This window comes from Aristolochia californica, unplaced genomic scaffold (assembly GCF_029961685.1).
Source record: "Aristolochia californica isolate CCGP_79_NKW_82.1479 unplaced genomic scaffold, dmAriCali1.0.hap1 SCAF_4, whole genome shotgun sequence".
In the NCBI taxonomy this organism is placed as follows: domain Eukaryota; kingdom Viridiplantae; phylum Streptophyta; class Magnoliopsida; order Piperales; family Aristolochiaceae; genus Aristolochia; species Aristolochia californica.
In genome coordinates this window covers 38951905-38968164 of record NW_027182103.1, presented here as the reverse complement: position 1 = coordinate 38968164, position 16260 = coordinate 38951905, and positions in this window count along the sequence as shown.

Below are 16260 nucleotides of genomic sequence, written 5' to 3'. Positions count from 1 at the left end.
GTTAAGTTGTAGAACCTAATCAACGTCCTATGGTGAGTCGGTACGCGGATCGACCTTAGTGGTAAGGTTGATGTAGGGGTTGGAAGGGGGGTGGTAAGCCCCCCTCCTGGGGATGTGGGGGTGGAGCCCCTGCCCGGTCCACGATATATTAACTGTTGTTTCATTAAGGGTAGTTTAAGAAATTTACTCTTGTAGCGTGGTTGCCCTAATTTTCTCTTTTTAATTGAGGGGCGCCGCTATTAGTGTTTTATCATCATCGAGGAGTTGGAGTTGTAGCCCGAGAGTGGTTTTGAAAACACTTGTGTGTACGATTTCTCTTGTAAAGTATTTTATCTTTATAGTGGATCACTGTAGCGGCGGAAGATAAGACGTAGTCTCACCTTGAGGCGAACTTGTATAAATCTTGTTGTTTTTTCGTGCTTGCTTTTTTTTTCTACCACGATTATTATTATTGCTTTCGTAAGTTTGGAATTAGGGCGTCTAATTCCTAACAAGTGGTATCAAAACTTTGGTTCATGATTGAGAGCAATGGCTGGAGGAGAAGGATCAACACTTGGAATCAACAAGTTTGATGGTATGGATTTTGTATTCCAGGGGATGCAAATCGAAGATTATCTTTACAGTAAAAAACTACACGCACCACTTTTAGATATGAAACTAGAAGGTATGAAAGATTATGAGTGAAATCTCCTCGATAGGTAGGTGTTGGGAGTAGTCCGGTTAACACTGTTGAAGAACGTTGCTCACAACGTGGCGTCGGAGAAAACCACAACATGGATGATGAATATTCTGTCTGATATATATGAGAAGACTTCCGCAAATAATAAGGTACATCTCATGAAAAAAACTCTTTAATTTAAAGATGACAGAAAATACATTAGTGGCATCGCATTTGAATGAGTTTAGCACAATTGTCAATCAATTTACCACCATTCAAATTAAATTTGATGATGAAGTTCATGCTTTAATTCTTTCAACGTCTCTACCAAATTATTGGGAGCCTAGGAGGGCTGTGGTCAGCAACTCTGTGGGTAACGGGAAGTTGATATTTAATGATGTTTGGGATACTATTCTTGCGGAGGAAGTTCGTAGAAAGGACTTCGGAGAATCATCGACATCTAATTCTTCCCTAAGTGTCGATACTATGGGCAGAAACTTTGAAAAAAATTCCAACAAGGGCAATGGTAGAGGGAAGTCAAGGAATGGTAGAAGCAAGTCCAAATTCAGAAGGAAAATGGAGTGATGGAATTGTGGCAAGTTTAATCACATAAAGAAGAACTACAGAGCACCGAAGAAGGATGAAAAAGAAACGATGCTACAAATGCGGTGACTGAAGAGGTACAAGATGTTTTACTCTTGTTGGTTGATAGCCCTATTAGCTCTTGGGTGTTAGATTATGGAGCTTCTTTTCACACCACTGCACATCGTGAGATCATAAAGAATTATGTTGCTAGAAATCACAGGAAGGTGTATCTTGCTAATGTAGAACCTTTGGATATTGTTGGTATTGGTAATGTCAGTTTGAGGGTGTCAAACAGGTAAGTGTGGAAAATTCACAAGGTGAAACATGTACCAAAACTGATGCATAATATGATCTCAGTAGGGCAGCTTGATGATGAAGGTCATAATGTGACTTTTAATGGTGCTGCATGTAAAGTCATAATGTGACTTTCACTAAGGGAGCCATGGTTATTGCATGAGGAGTTAAAACTAAAACTCTTTACATCACTTCCAATTGCAGACACATGGTTGCAGTTGTTGATGCTATTACTGATTCTGATTCGTGGCATTATTGGCTTGTTCACATGAGTGAGAAGGGAATGAAAGTGCCTCAATCTAAAGGGAAGCTACTAGGGTTAAAAATTATAAATAACAGTTTGTGTGAAAGCTGTATTTTTGGCAAGCAAAAAATGGTTACCTTTTCTAAGGTTGGAAAGGAGCAAAAAAAGAAGAAGCAAAATTGAAGTTGGTTCACACAGATGTGTGGGGGCATTCAACCGTTAATTCCCTTGGTGGTTCTAATTACTATGTGGTATTTATTGATGAAGCAAGTAGAAAGGTATGGGTTTATTTCTTGAAAAAGAAATCTAATGTCTTTGATACATTGAAGAGATGGAGAGCAATGGATGAGAATGAGATAGATTTGAAGGTGAAGTGCTTGCAATCAGATAATGGGGGAGACTACATAGATGATGATTTCAAGCGGTACTGTGTTGATAATGGAATCAAGTTAAAGAAGTCTATTTCTGGAAAACCTCAACAAAATGGTGTAGCAGAGAGGATGAACAGGACCTTGAACAAGCGTTCTAAGAGCATGAGATTACATGCGGGATTGCCAAAGATGTTATGGTTTGAGGCTATTAGCACTGCTGCCTAATTGATCAACAAAGGTCCTTCAACACCATTGGATTGCAAAATACCAGAAGAAGTCTAGAGCGGCAAAGAGGTAAACCTTTCTTTCTTGAAAGTTTTTGGTTGTGTTTCTTATACTTATATTGATTTTTCTATTAGAAGTAAACTTGAAACTAAATCTAAGATATGTTTTTTTATCGGCTATGGTGGTACAGAGTTTGGTTATCACTTCTGGGATGACCAAAGTCGTATGGTTATCAGGAGCAAGGACGTGATCTTCAATGAATGTACCATGTATAAAGACAGGTTAAGAACAGAGTCTGAGAGCACAAGTGATGAAGCCAAGAAGTCTAAAGTGATTCAGTTGAGAGATCTTCTAGTTATTGAGATGGAGTGTTAAGTTGTGGAGCCTAATTAACGCCCTACGCTGAGTTGGTTGCGGATCGGTAAGAAGGTTTGACTGTTGTTTCATTAAAGGCAATTTGGAAATTTTACTCTTGTAACGTGGTTGCCCTAATTTTTTCTTTGTAATTGAGGGGCGCCGCTATTAGCGTTTAATTATCTTAATCCAAGGAGCATCTTGAGTTATAGCTTGAGAGGTTAGAGAGAAACACCTGTAAGTGTGCGATTTCTCTTGTAAACTATTTCATCTTTATAGTGGATTATTGCAGCGGCGAAAGATAGGATGTAGTCTCACCTTGAGGTGAACCTGTATAAATCATGTTGTGCTTTTTCGTGCTTGTTTTTCCCTTCTACTGCGTTTACTATGGTTGCTCTCATTAGTTTGGAATTAGGCCATCTAATTCCTAACATGGAGAATATCGCTCAGGAAGACCAGGAAAATATACCGTCAGAAGTAGATTAGGACATTCTTGTGATTGAACTCAGGAGATTTTCCAGAACTAGCAGACCACCATAGGTACTCCTATGCACTGAATTATATTTTATTTATTGATAAAGGTGAACGAAAGAGTTATGAGGAAGTCGTGCAAGCTAATGAATCACCCAAGTGGGAGTTGGCCATGTGGGATAAGATGGATTCACTATTATCCAATCAGACATGGTAGTTGATCGAGTTACCAAAAGAGATGAATGCCTTGCAGAACAAATGGGTGTACCGAATAAAAGATGAACATGATAGCAGCAATCGGTACAAGGCAAAATTGGTGGTAAATGGCTTTCAACAAAAAGAAGGCATTGACAACATTGAGATTTTTTCTCCAGTAGTGAAATTGACTACTATTCGAATAGTGCTTGGACTAGTGACAAATGAAGACTTGCACTTAGAACAGTTGAATGTGAAAACAACCTTTCTTCATGGTGATTTGGAGGAAGAAATTTACATAATGTAGCCATAGGGTTTCAAAGCACGTGGAAAGGAGAAAATGGTGTGCAAACTTCAAAAGAGTTTGTATGGTCTTAAACAGGCTCCAAGACAATGGTATAGGAAGTTTGACATCTTTATGAGCAGTAATGGTTTCTTAAGGTGCTAGGCGGATCATTGTTGTTATGTGAAGAAACTTGATGACTCCTACATCATTCGACTGCTATATGTTGATGAGATGTTGATAGAAAGTACTTGCAAACAAGAAATAGATAAGTTGAAAAGGGAGTTGTCCAAGAAGTTTGCAATGAAGGATTTGGGTGCTACAAAACAAATCCTTGGGATGAGGATTACTAGGGACATTGATGTCTTGAAACTGTCACAAGAAGAATATGTGAAGAAGGTGCTGAGTAGATTCAACATGAATGATGCAAAACTAGTGAGTACTCCTTGAGCTAATCACTTTAGGCTATCTAAGGATCAGTCACCTTCTGCAAGGCAAGAGTGAGCCAACATGGTCAATGTGCCTTATGCTTCTGCTATTGGTAGTCTCATGTATGCCCTGATGTGCACTAGACCAGACATAGCTCATGCAGTGGGAGTTGTGAGCAGATATATGAGTAATATGGGTAAGCAATATTGGGAACCAATGAAGTGGATTCTCAGGTATTTGAGAGGCATTGTAGATTCAGCCTTATGTTTCAGAAAGTTAGAATTGGGATTACAGGGTTATGTAGATGCTAACATGGCTAGAGACATTGATAGTAGGAAGAGTACTACTAGATATGTATACACATTGGGTGGTACAACAATTAGTTGGGTTTCTAAGTTGCATAAGATAGTTTCTCTTTCCACTACTGAGACAGAATATGTTGCCATGACCGAAGCCAGCAAAGAGATGGTATGGCTATAGTCTTTTTGGAAAGAATTAGGTCTCAAGCATGGGAAGAATGTGTTATATTGTGACAGTCAGAGTGCTATTCATTTAACAAAGAACTTTGTTTATCATGCTAGAACAATGCACATATAGGTACATTACCACTTCAGTAGATCGGCTCTTAAAGATGGAGTATTAGCACTTGAGAAGATTCAAGGGAGTCAGAATCCGGTTGATATGTTGACAAAGACTGTTATGATTGAAAAACCGAAGTTGTGTGCAACTTTAATTGGACTTCTCTCTAAGGATTGAGAAGTTCTTGCTAATGCAAAGGAGATATTGATGATGGATTAGTCTCCAAGTAAGAGATTATTGAGTTGTGGAGCCTAATCAATGCCCTACGCTGAGTCGGTATGTAGATCAACCTTCGCGGTAAGGTCGTCGTGGGTGTTGGAAGCCCCCTCCTAGGGATGAGGGGGTGGAGCCCCTGTCCGGTCTATGATATATTAACTGTTGTATCATTAAGGACAATTTTGGAATTTTACTCTCGTATCGCAGTTGCCCTAATTTTCTCTTTATAATTGAGGGGCGCCACTATTAGGTTTTCATCATTGTTGGAAGATATGGAGGATTGCCATTTTATAAAAAAAAATTTTACACATCATTTGCAGCAAGCTCGGAATTCATGATGTTCTCTCACCTCCAGCTTGAGGGGGAGTATTGGAAGATGGGCTCAAGCCCACAAGACCAAGGAAGGTCCACATATCTAAGGTAGAGCATGTATTGGAAGATGGGTCCAAGCCCATAAGAAGTAGGACCCACCATGATAACCACAAGATGACATCCTTATCACATAAGTTGGAAGATCAAGTGGGACCCACATAGATAGCCACGAGTTGGCATCCTTATCATGATCATGTGCCATAGAAGAGTTTCAGTTTAAAAGAGTTTTAGTCAGGCTAATCTTCTATTTATTGTGGTTTATTTAATTACAATAGGACTTATCTTCAAGTGTTAAGAGTTTGAGTGTAATTGGGACAAAGGTAGTTTTATCGCAATAGGACTCTACTACCTTCCTCTATTATAAATAGAGGTTCATGTACTTTGATTATAACAAGTCAATGAAGTATTTATCTTTTCCATAAATTGAGTAATCATCACTAAGAAGGAGCTAGAGTTGTAGCCCGAGAGAGGTTAGAGAAAACACCTGTAAGTGTGTGCGATATCTCCTGTAAACCATTTAATCTTTATAGTGGATTACTGCAGCGGTAGAAGACAGGACGTAGTCTCACCTTGAGGCGAACCTGTATAAATCTTGTTATTTTTTTGTGCTTGCTTTTTTCTTTTTTCGCGATTATTATTATTGCTCTCGTTAGTTTGGAATTAGGGCATCTAATTCCTAACATATCACAATATCCTTTCCAATGCTTACCAATGAGTAAGTTGTGGTTTGTACATGTATTAACTTACCACACTTACTGCATATGAGAGATCTGGTCTTATTACATAGAGATAAATAAGTTTTCCTACAAGTTTTTGATATTTCTCTATATCCACATCTTCTCCAGAGCCTGCAAATAATTTTGTATTTGAACCTATGGGGGTATCTGCTGGTCTACACCCCATCATTATTGTCTCCTCCAATAGTGAAGGACATATTTCCTCCGAGATAGTATAATCCCATGGTTAGACTGTAACACCTCAATACCCAGAAAGTATTTAAGTAGTCCAAGGTATTTTGTCTTGAACTCTACACATATCTTCTTTTTGGCTTCCTGAATGCCATCAAAATCACTACTAGTTAAGACAATATCATCAACATAGACTGCCGGAAGTACTTCCCCTTTGATAGTGTCTTTAATAAACGAGTGATCTACTGAACATCAGTGAAATCTAGCCCGTATCAATGCTTGGCTAAATTTATGAAACCATGCAGAAGGAGACTGTTTCAGACCATATAGAGATTTCCTCAATCGACATACCGACTTCCCCTCAACCACAAATCCAAGTGGTGGTTGCATATAAATTTCTTCTTTAATATCCCCATTTAGGAAAGTATTTTTCACATCAAGCTGATAGACCGGCCAGGAGGAATTAGCAGCATAGGATAACAATATATGTAACGAGTTCAATTTTTCCACCGGAGATAATGTTTCTTCATAATCGATTCCATAACACTAAGTATAGCCTTTGGCAATGAGGCATGCCTTAAGACAAGCAAGTGATCCATCCAGATTATGTTTAACCGTATATACCCACTTATAGCCAATGGGTTTCTTGCCTAAAGGAAGAGGAACTAGAGCCCAAGTTTGATTCTCATATAGTGCCTACATTTCTTCTTCCATTGCCGCCTTCCATCCTAGATGCATCAGAGCCTCTTGATAGGACTGTGGTACAAAGATGAAGGAGATAGATGCAAGAAATTGACAACATGAAGAAGACAAACGATGGTGAGACACAAAATTGGATATGGGGTGAGGGGTAGAGGTCTAGTGCAAGTTCTAGGTTCTTTCCTTAAGGTGATAGGCCGAGTGTCATATTGTCGTTCAAATGTAACAGGAAGAGATAAAATTACCTTCATGGGATCTGTAAACTCCACATATGTGATATTGGCCAAAGCTTCAGGGGGTTGAAGAGTTTTTTGCAGCACGGGGCACAACTAGTTGAGGAGAGGCTTGTACAGATGAGAGACTTGGAAGAACATTTTTAGAGTAGCATGAAGTGTATTACAAAAATTCACATCCCTAAACACAAGTAACCATTGGAGAGTAGAATTATAGCAAACATAATCGTTGTGTGTTCAAGAGTATCCTAAGAAGATACAATTGATAGATTTTGGATCAAGTTTACTTCGTTGAGGTGACGTAACATGAAGAAAACATATATACCCGAAGACTCTCAAAGGAAACAAAAAAGGTTCATCATTTGAAAATAATAATGAGTATAGGGATTTATGACTAAGAACGGATGAGGGTAGCCTATTAATGAGAAATAATGCAGTAAGTATTGCATGTCACCAATAGAAGTATGGTGCTTTCATAGAGTATAATAAGCCGCAAACTACCTCTAGGAGATGACGGTTCTTCCGTTCTACTACAATGTTCTATTGAGGGGTGTCAACACAAGACTGATGTATAATGCCATTCTCTTGACACATGAAGTCAAGGTTACTAGAGAGAAATTCTTTGGCATTATTAGAACAAAGTAATTTATTTATTTTTTACCAAATTGAGTGACCACCATAGCATGAAAGGACTTAAAGATGGATAAAATTTCAGATCTCTCTTTAAACAGGAATATCCATATGGCATGAGTTAAATCATCAATAAAGGTAATAAACTACTTAACTCTGGTAATGCTTAAGATGCTCAAAGGTCCCTATACATCTGTGTGGGTCAAAGAAAAGAGAGCAAGACCTTTAAGTTTAGTCTAAGGAGAATATGTGGTCCTCTAGTGTTTGCTTAGTTGACACACTTCATAATTTAAATTTGACAATTTTTTGAATGTAGGAAAGAGAAGGTGAAGAGATGGTGCAAGGGATGTCCCAAACGATTATGGCACAGTCTCGCCTTGGAGTGTTTGGTTGAAATTGCATTTATTTGAGGCACATCCAGGTAGTAGAGCTCCACTTGTTCACGGCGTCCACCAATCACCCACTTCATTTTAAAATCCTGAAACACACAAGAAGTGGGTGAGAAGGTGAAGGAGTAATTAAAATATTTAGTAAGCTGACTTACAAACAAGAAGTTCAAGGGAAAGGTAGGAACAAAGAGGATGTTTGTAAGCGGAAGTGATGGCATAATAGACGTGGATTCTTTCCCGAGGACTTTAGTTTGGGACCCATCAACTATGGTAATAAATTTATCAGAAAGACAAGGAGAGATAGAGTGTAGTAGACCTTTATTACCAGTGAGATGCTTGGAGGCCCTTGAGTCAATAATCCAAGATGCAAAGGAGGTAGTAGCAAAAAGCATACTTGAAGTGGTGGTGGCAGTAGCAGTAGTGGAGGAGCTTGGAGGAGAGACCATCAGAGTTTTCATCCTCAAGAATAGGTCATACTCATCATCAATGAGGGTCTTTTTGTCTGACGGTGGTGAAGACTTGTCCTCCTTTGTGCCACTGGCTGAGGTTTGATTAGTTGTGGCACATTCTGGCTTGCCCTGGAGTTTCAAGCTATACTCGATGGTGTGGCCAAATCCCCCATAGTGAGTGCATTCTTTGTTGTTTGTTTTGGATGGACCAATCCTTCCACCTCTTCCTCGTCCTCCTCTATAACCTCTACCACGACCTCGGTTGGTAGAGGATGTGCCCCTATTACCGGAGTACATCGCTGATGATACTTCAATAGGCGTAAGGGAAGAAGAATATGGAATGCGGAGTAAGGTGACACATACATCATCAAAAGTGGGAATAGCGGAGAAGTTGAGTTGAGTTTTAACAACCTCAAGATAAGTTTTAATATTTTCTAAACAAATAGCGGTTGCTAAGACTTCCTTCTGCACGTCTCGAACAGAGACATCGGTGGTGCTAGGCTGGGCTAGCTTCCATTCTTGAATAAGACTTTTAAATCTTCCCAAGTACTCTTATAAGTTGTCTCCTTGTCTGGCATTAAACATACTTCGGAAGACATCATACAATTTTTTGTAAACTGTTTGTGTTAGAGTATAGTTTGACACGTGTCCCAAACATGTTTGGCTATATCCAAGTGGATTACATTGTTGACTACTTACTCTTCCATGTTGTTGATGAGCTAACTAACCACCAAGGTGTCATTCTTCAACCACTTATGTAAGTATTATCCTCTTCATGAATAGGTGGTCCAAGCTTGGTAAGGTGACCGAGCAGGTCTTGTGTAGTAAAACACCTTGCAACCAATTTTGCCAGCTCAAGTAATTGGATAACCCTCTCAAGGGTAATAGTTGTGATCTTGAGGATTTCACTCTTACTACTAATGTGTTCTTCAGCCATTTGAGAATGAAAATTGTACTCAACAAGAGAAGTGATATATCCTAAGGAATAAGCTTCAATAACCAAGAGTCAAATCAAGCCAACAATTTCCCTCTTTCACAAAATAGACCAACTCGGGTAGGACACCAAGGCAGCCCAAGTTTGACTATATTTTCCTAGTATACTACCTCTAATCAAAGACACATGCTGTTTGAAAATAGTGGAATCAATTCTCTTATCTTTCCTTTTTGATTGAGAAGAAATAGGCAATCAAGCACCAGATTATGCACGAATCAACCATTTTAACCTTGCCAAGATATAAAGATCATCCAACATTTTTCCAAAGCAATTGTGGATGCTAACTCACAGATCTAAGTCTGGATTTTCTCCTTAATATTTGAGGCAAGATGAGATGTTAAAGATGCTTTAATCAGACCTATTATCTTCCTTTTAGAGTAAGAGAAAAAACAACAATCAAGAACATCAAGGGAGCAATTTCTTTTTCATTGCCGAGAGACTAAGATTTCCAAATCTTTCCAACAATAATGTTGATGCCAACCAGGCTAGATTCAGCCCTTTTTTATTTAGGCAAGATATGATTGACATGGAATAAAAAAATCAAGCCTAATCAAGGAGATCTTGAGGAGGTTTGACATCTAAAAAAAAAAGAGAAGAAACTTGCCTCAAATACATTGGCGCCACCTTGCTCTTACCAAGAGAACAACTTGAAATTCTACTTCCTTCCTATTTATTTATTTATTTTGTAAATAGATCTCCAAACCTTAGCTTCATGTGGGAATCTATTCAAGGAGAAGAAAAGCTTGTGGTTTTGAATAAAAAAACTGAATAATCTCAATTCTTCAAAAAACAACTCTTCAAAGGAGCATCAAGGGAGGAAGAAGTATCACACTTTACCTCATAACTTCTTAAAACTCAAAAACATCAAAATTGGATCATAAAAAAATATGAGAGAATGGATTTTCAATAGAGACAAATCTTGCATGCATGAATAGTAGCTTCCCATGAAAAAAAATAAAATAAAAAATCAACTTAACTGATTTTAGTCAAAAACTTGCAAACCAACTAAAAAAATCTAGCCTTTACAAGCTTCTTCCAAACTGAGATATATAAATCTCAATAGTCTCATAAGATGATAAGGATAATCTCTAAATCATCCTCTAGAGATAAAAAAACGAGATCAAGAAGCCATCAAGAGATAATAATAACGAGAACAAGAAACTTATCTCAACACGCTTGAATTGTTCTTCACAAGGGGCCATGCAAGAGTAGTTTTGATCATAGAAACTTTAGAGCATCATCTTGATGTGGGGATCTTAAATTCACTGCTCTAATACCATGTAGAATTTAGGACCCCATGATTAGAACATCGAGCAAAGTAAGAGAGAGAGAAGAAGAGAAAGAACTTGGGTAACGAAGGGAGAAAGAGATAAAAAGGAGAGAGCCTTTAGGCTAGGAGAGCATTGATGAATTGAGAGAAGGGGAGAAAGACTTGATGCTCTACCCCAAGAAAAGGGCCTCTATTTATAATTTTTGAGAGGATGTTACAATGTCTATAAATCCCTTAGGGGTACAAGCTTTACATGAGAAAAGACATAAGTAGATATGTTCTCCTTGACTAATTACATCCTTGTGAGATTTTTATAAGATGACATCTTATTTACAATCATGCCACCCCTCTTGGACGTGTGGGCCTTCTCCATACTCGTGTGGGCTTGAGCCTATCTGTTAACATTTTGGTAATGTGTTATGATTGCTCTCCAATGCAACAAAGCAAAAATATCATTTTCCACTTCACAAGTTCTCTTACAGGAAAGGATTTAAGTCTTGGTTAGTCATGTTAGAGATATATTTGGTCCCAACTCAAATATGGTATTAAAATAGATAGTTATAAGTGTAAAGCTTGTTATCAAGATGTAAACGTTAATAAAGGATCCATAGTGATGTGAGGCTAATGTTACTTAAGGAGTTATCTGGATGCAAAGCAAGTTGTAGTACATACCATGGGGACAAACTCTAGGGTCCAATACCTAGTGTATTTTCTTCTTTCTTCTTCTTCTTCTTCTTCTTTTTCTTCTTTTTAAAAAGGAAGAGAGGGAAATGAGGGAGAGAGAAACGAAGAAGATAAGGAATAGGATAAAGGAGAAAAGGTGACTTTTGGATCTTACCATATTCCTTTGTAAGCTATTTTCTAACTCTTCCCTAATTGGTGTTTGTATTAATTGCTCCAATATAGTAAAATTTTCTTTGCTCTTCCTGTGGACTAGGCACAATTCACCAAACTACATAGATTTTATGTCTTTCTCGTAGTAGTGTGTTATCTTGGGTGGGTGAAATACAGATTTTATGTCTTTCTCGTAGTAGTGTGTTATCTTGGGTGGGTGAAATACCCGTTAGCCACATCATAAAAGAAGAAACTAAATAAGAGACCCAATGGTTGTGTTTAAACTCCAGATACGTGCACAAAAAATCCTTAAGAGTAGGCCAATAAATTTCACGGTGTCCTTTTCATATGTGATATGGTTGTTCCCTAAAGTAACGATACTGAGATTTTATTTTCTACTTTGCAATTTCCCTTACATGAATTGGTTTAAGTCTTGGTTAGTGACATTCGAGATAGATTTGGACCCAACTTACTATGGTATTAAAACTTGTACTTATATAAAATCCTGTTTATCAAAGTGTTAGCGGCATTAAAGGGTCCATTATCATACTTGAGGACAATGTTACTTTCAGAGTTGCTTTGTCGCAAAACAATGCGATCGATACTTTGAGGAGAAACTCAAGGGGCCAATACCTACTACAACTTTTTTCTTTTATTTTAAGTTAGAGAAAGAGAAAAAGGAGAGGAAGAGGAGAAATAAGAAATAGAGGTACATGGGATTTTACCTTAGTCTTTTATATGGAGCTTCTTTTGTAAGCTATTTTCTAACTTTTCCTAATTGGTGTATATATTTATTTATCCAATATAGTGAACTTTGTTGGCCGAGGTGGCTTCTCAATAGGTTTGAATTGAATTATTCAACTCAAAAACTATTTGTGTAAGTAAATAAAATATCATGCATATAAGCAATTCAATGTAAGTATATGCATTCACTCACCATAGGGACAAAAATATTTTATTTCTCTATGTTCCTCTAGTGGTAGTCACCACCCAATAACCTTTACTTGGGAAAATTTACACTATTACCCTCTAATAGGTAAAAAATTGTAAAGAGATTCCGGCTCACTTCAACCATGTGCAACTTACATGATTTTCATACAACCTAATCTCCCCAAGTGATTGTTGCTAGATTCTAGCTCTAGCTAGGCCTTTTTATTTAGATTATTAGGTTCTAGATGAACCTTTCATAATTTCATAAAAGAAAGGGAAAATTTTACAACCTTACATGGAGAAACGCTTCTCCTTGAGAGATTGCAAGCTTCCTCCTCCTTTGTAGCACATTGTAGAATGATCAAGGAGCTTGTAATATAATGCATTCAAGGATGATTGAAAGAGATGAAAGTTTTTCAAAGGTAGGATCACTCTCTTTCTCTCTAAAATACTTTTTGAAAGGAAATTTGTAAGATAAAGCTTGTGGCTTGAATTTATGCGAATAAATGCTCATGCCCTTATTTACTCAATGTTTTGGTGGGGTATTTATAACTTCCCCAACTCAAACTAGCTATTATTTTTCCCTTAGAAAAAATTAGAACATTGATTGATCGATCACTGGTAAGTGATTAATTGATCAATCGATCATAGCAAATAGTTTTCTATCAGACAATGACTTATTGATCAATGGACTGATCAATTAATATGTTATCGTTGCTCCAGAAAATTTAAGTTGATCGATCATTGCCAGTGACTGATCGATCAATCGTGATTCCCTCTAGCTGTACAATGCAAGTACTATTGATCAATGTGTTTTCATTTGATTGATCATGCTTGAAGTCCCTTACTCGCAAGGTTCTGACTAATCGATCAATCTGGAGGGCTGATCGATCATTCCATGTTAATTTAGCTTGCTTGGACAACTATAATTGATCAATCTTAGAGGGATGATTGATCATGCGTTATAGCATGAAATGATCATGTCCTAGATGATTGATCAGTCACACTTTATATTTCTGGCCTGTACAGTCTTCGATGATTAATCATAGTCAATGACTGATCGATCATTCAAATGCCAGATATAAAATTATATATTTATAAAGTATGATAATTTCTCTCTAAGTGCTTTAACATGTTTCTAAATGATATGTATGATGATTCTAAACATGTCTATATGAAATTTAATATCCTAAAACTTTGATCTTCACAAGTACTTAAGGAATAGGACTTAAAATACTCTCTTACATAAATGACTATGTTTAAACTTATATCTTTGATGCTTGAAATCAGGTCTTCACGTTGAAATCTTCCTTGTGGGTGTTTATTCAAGAGATGTTCTTCATTTTGTGCTTGATGCTTTAGACATTGAGATGCTCTTGAAGGTTAAGTATTTGAAATAATAGATTTGTATTTAAGTTTTTTTATCATCAAAAGCAATGCGAGAGTCAATGTATGGTCAACAATCTCCCCCTTTTTTTATGATGACAAAACTTAACTTGGAAAAAAATAAAGACAACACTTCCCTAAGGGTTGGATTAAACTGAATATGCAATTATATCATACACTACCCCTTAATTTGTGCATAGTTTTTTTTAATATTTTTAAGATTAATTTTATGAGTGCTAGGTCATTTTGATCCAACTTCCCTGAATTTTCTTGTCCCCCTTTTGTCATACTAAAAAAGATGGTAAAATTGAATGCATAGTATTAAAAAAAAAAAAGTGGACCAATGGCCATGTCATAGAATTTGTTCAAATGATTACAACATGTGCATAAGTATAAAATTAAAACATACATAAAATAATGTACACGGGAGACAAAAAAATGGGTGGATCCTATGGTCAACTAGGCTAAAGGCGGGAATCGGCTAAGGATGATGTCAAACTACTGCTCGATCCCTAGTAGCCATGCCATCACCTCATCGAAGCAAGACATAATCCCTACCTAAGTAGCCCGAACATCATCAATGGGTTCTTCAATAATATAGAGCTGATCAGTAGATGATGATGCACCCTCTTCCATTCTTCTCCTCTTCGTGAATTTGTATTGGTCCGTGGGAGGCTTTGGACTCATTTTGTCTCCGTAAGCAGCTTGTTGCGGGGCTGTCTCATTTGGTCTTCTCTTTCTCCATGCGTCTTGGAAAACCCAAACTTTCCAACATTGACTTCTCCTATGGACATATTCCTTGTGATGTCCATGTACAACTCATCCAACAAATCTACTTCAAATACTCAAAAGATAGTGGTGATCTTTATGGAAAATGAGAGGCCATCAGCTCGAGTACTAGCAGCTATGTCCAACATATGCCTTCCCGTAATGTAGCTATAATCCAGTGGAATCCTCTTGATAATGTACCAAAGCCAGAAGATGTTGGCTGTAGTGAGGCGAGAGAATGTGTCTTTCCTTGGATTGAGGAAATGAGTCACAATCTCCATGAAGATCCAATGCTCCATGCTTAAATCTTTTATCTTAACCTCGTAGGAGCTACCCCAAGTTTTCCCAAGCGATATTTGAATGGCATCTTGGAAATTTTGAGGGCAGCCTGGATGAAGATCCATAGGCCAGCTCTCTTTGATGAATTGTACGTCTCATAGACGTCGTCTTAAACCAAGTTGTGATCTCACTAGTCTCAATAGATATACGAGTATTCTTGACAAAGCTCATGAGGCGGAGGTTGCATGAGGTGGTTTCTTCCACCTCAAAGTTTGTGTAGAAGAATTTGACCACAAGGTAAATGTCTTCTTCACATTCCAATATGCCTTTGTAACCACTAGATATATTCTCAAAAAAAGCAACTCTCATGTGCAAAAGGAGAGATCGAGCTTACTAGGCTCAACTATACTCTTTGAGGCGAAGTGCTGGAGATACTTATTTCCTTTAGTTCGTGGGAGAAAATGCTCCTTCCAATTTGCCATTTCTTGGCAAGTAACCTTCTTCTTCCTCTTAATCTTCTTCTTTGCAATGAGCTTGGTTCTAACTATATTTTCTCTATTCGGTTTTGAGAGATAAAGTGATGAAATGAAGGTTTTAGCCTCGGATTTGAATGAAAAATCTCTTAAAGTCAAAAGTGAAGTAGTGATTTTTGGTCACTGGAGCTTTATAAAATCATTGGAATGAGTTTTGGAATGATTTGTGATGAAGAGATGGGTGAAAATTTTGAATGTGGCTCTTCATCTTCTCTGTTCATGTTGTGAATAATCGATCAATCACTTAAGTTAATCAATCAAACAATAGGCATTGATCAATCAATGATCTTAACAGAGTGACTGAAATGTTGATCTTTTGATTTCCATTCCACTTTTTTGACACTATAACCATGGGATGTATTCCTTAAGCTCAAAATTTTTAGCTGAGGTGAATCAAGGTGGGTTACTCATGCCTAGCTCTCATCAAATCATAGAGAAATGGTCATCCTAATGGCTTGGTAAAAATATCCACTAATTGATTTTTAGTGGGGACACTCAAATCTAATAACCTTGGTTTGGACCAGCTTTCTAGTTAAATGATGTCTAATTTCGATGTGTTTTGATCGTGAGTGGTGAACATGATTTTTTCTTAGGCTTATGGCGCTCATGTTGTCACAATGGATTGGAAGGCGTAATCATCTAGTTGTTGTTTCAACCAAAGAAGTCGAGTGCAACAACTTTC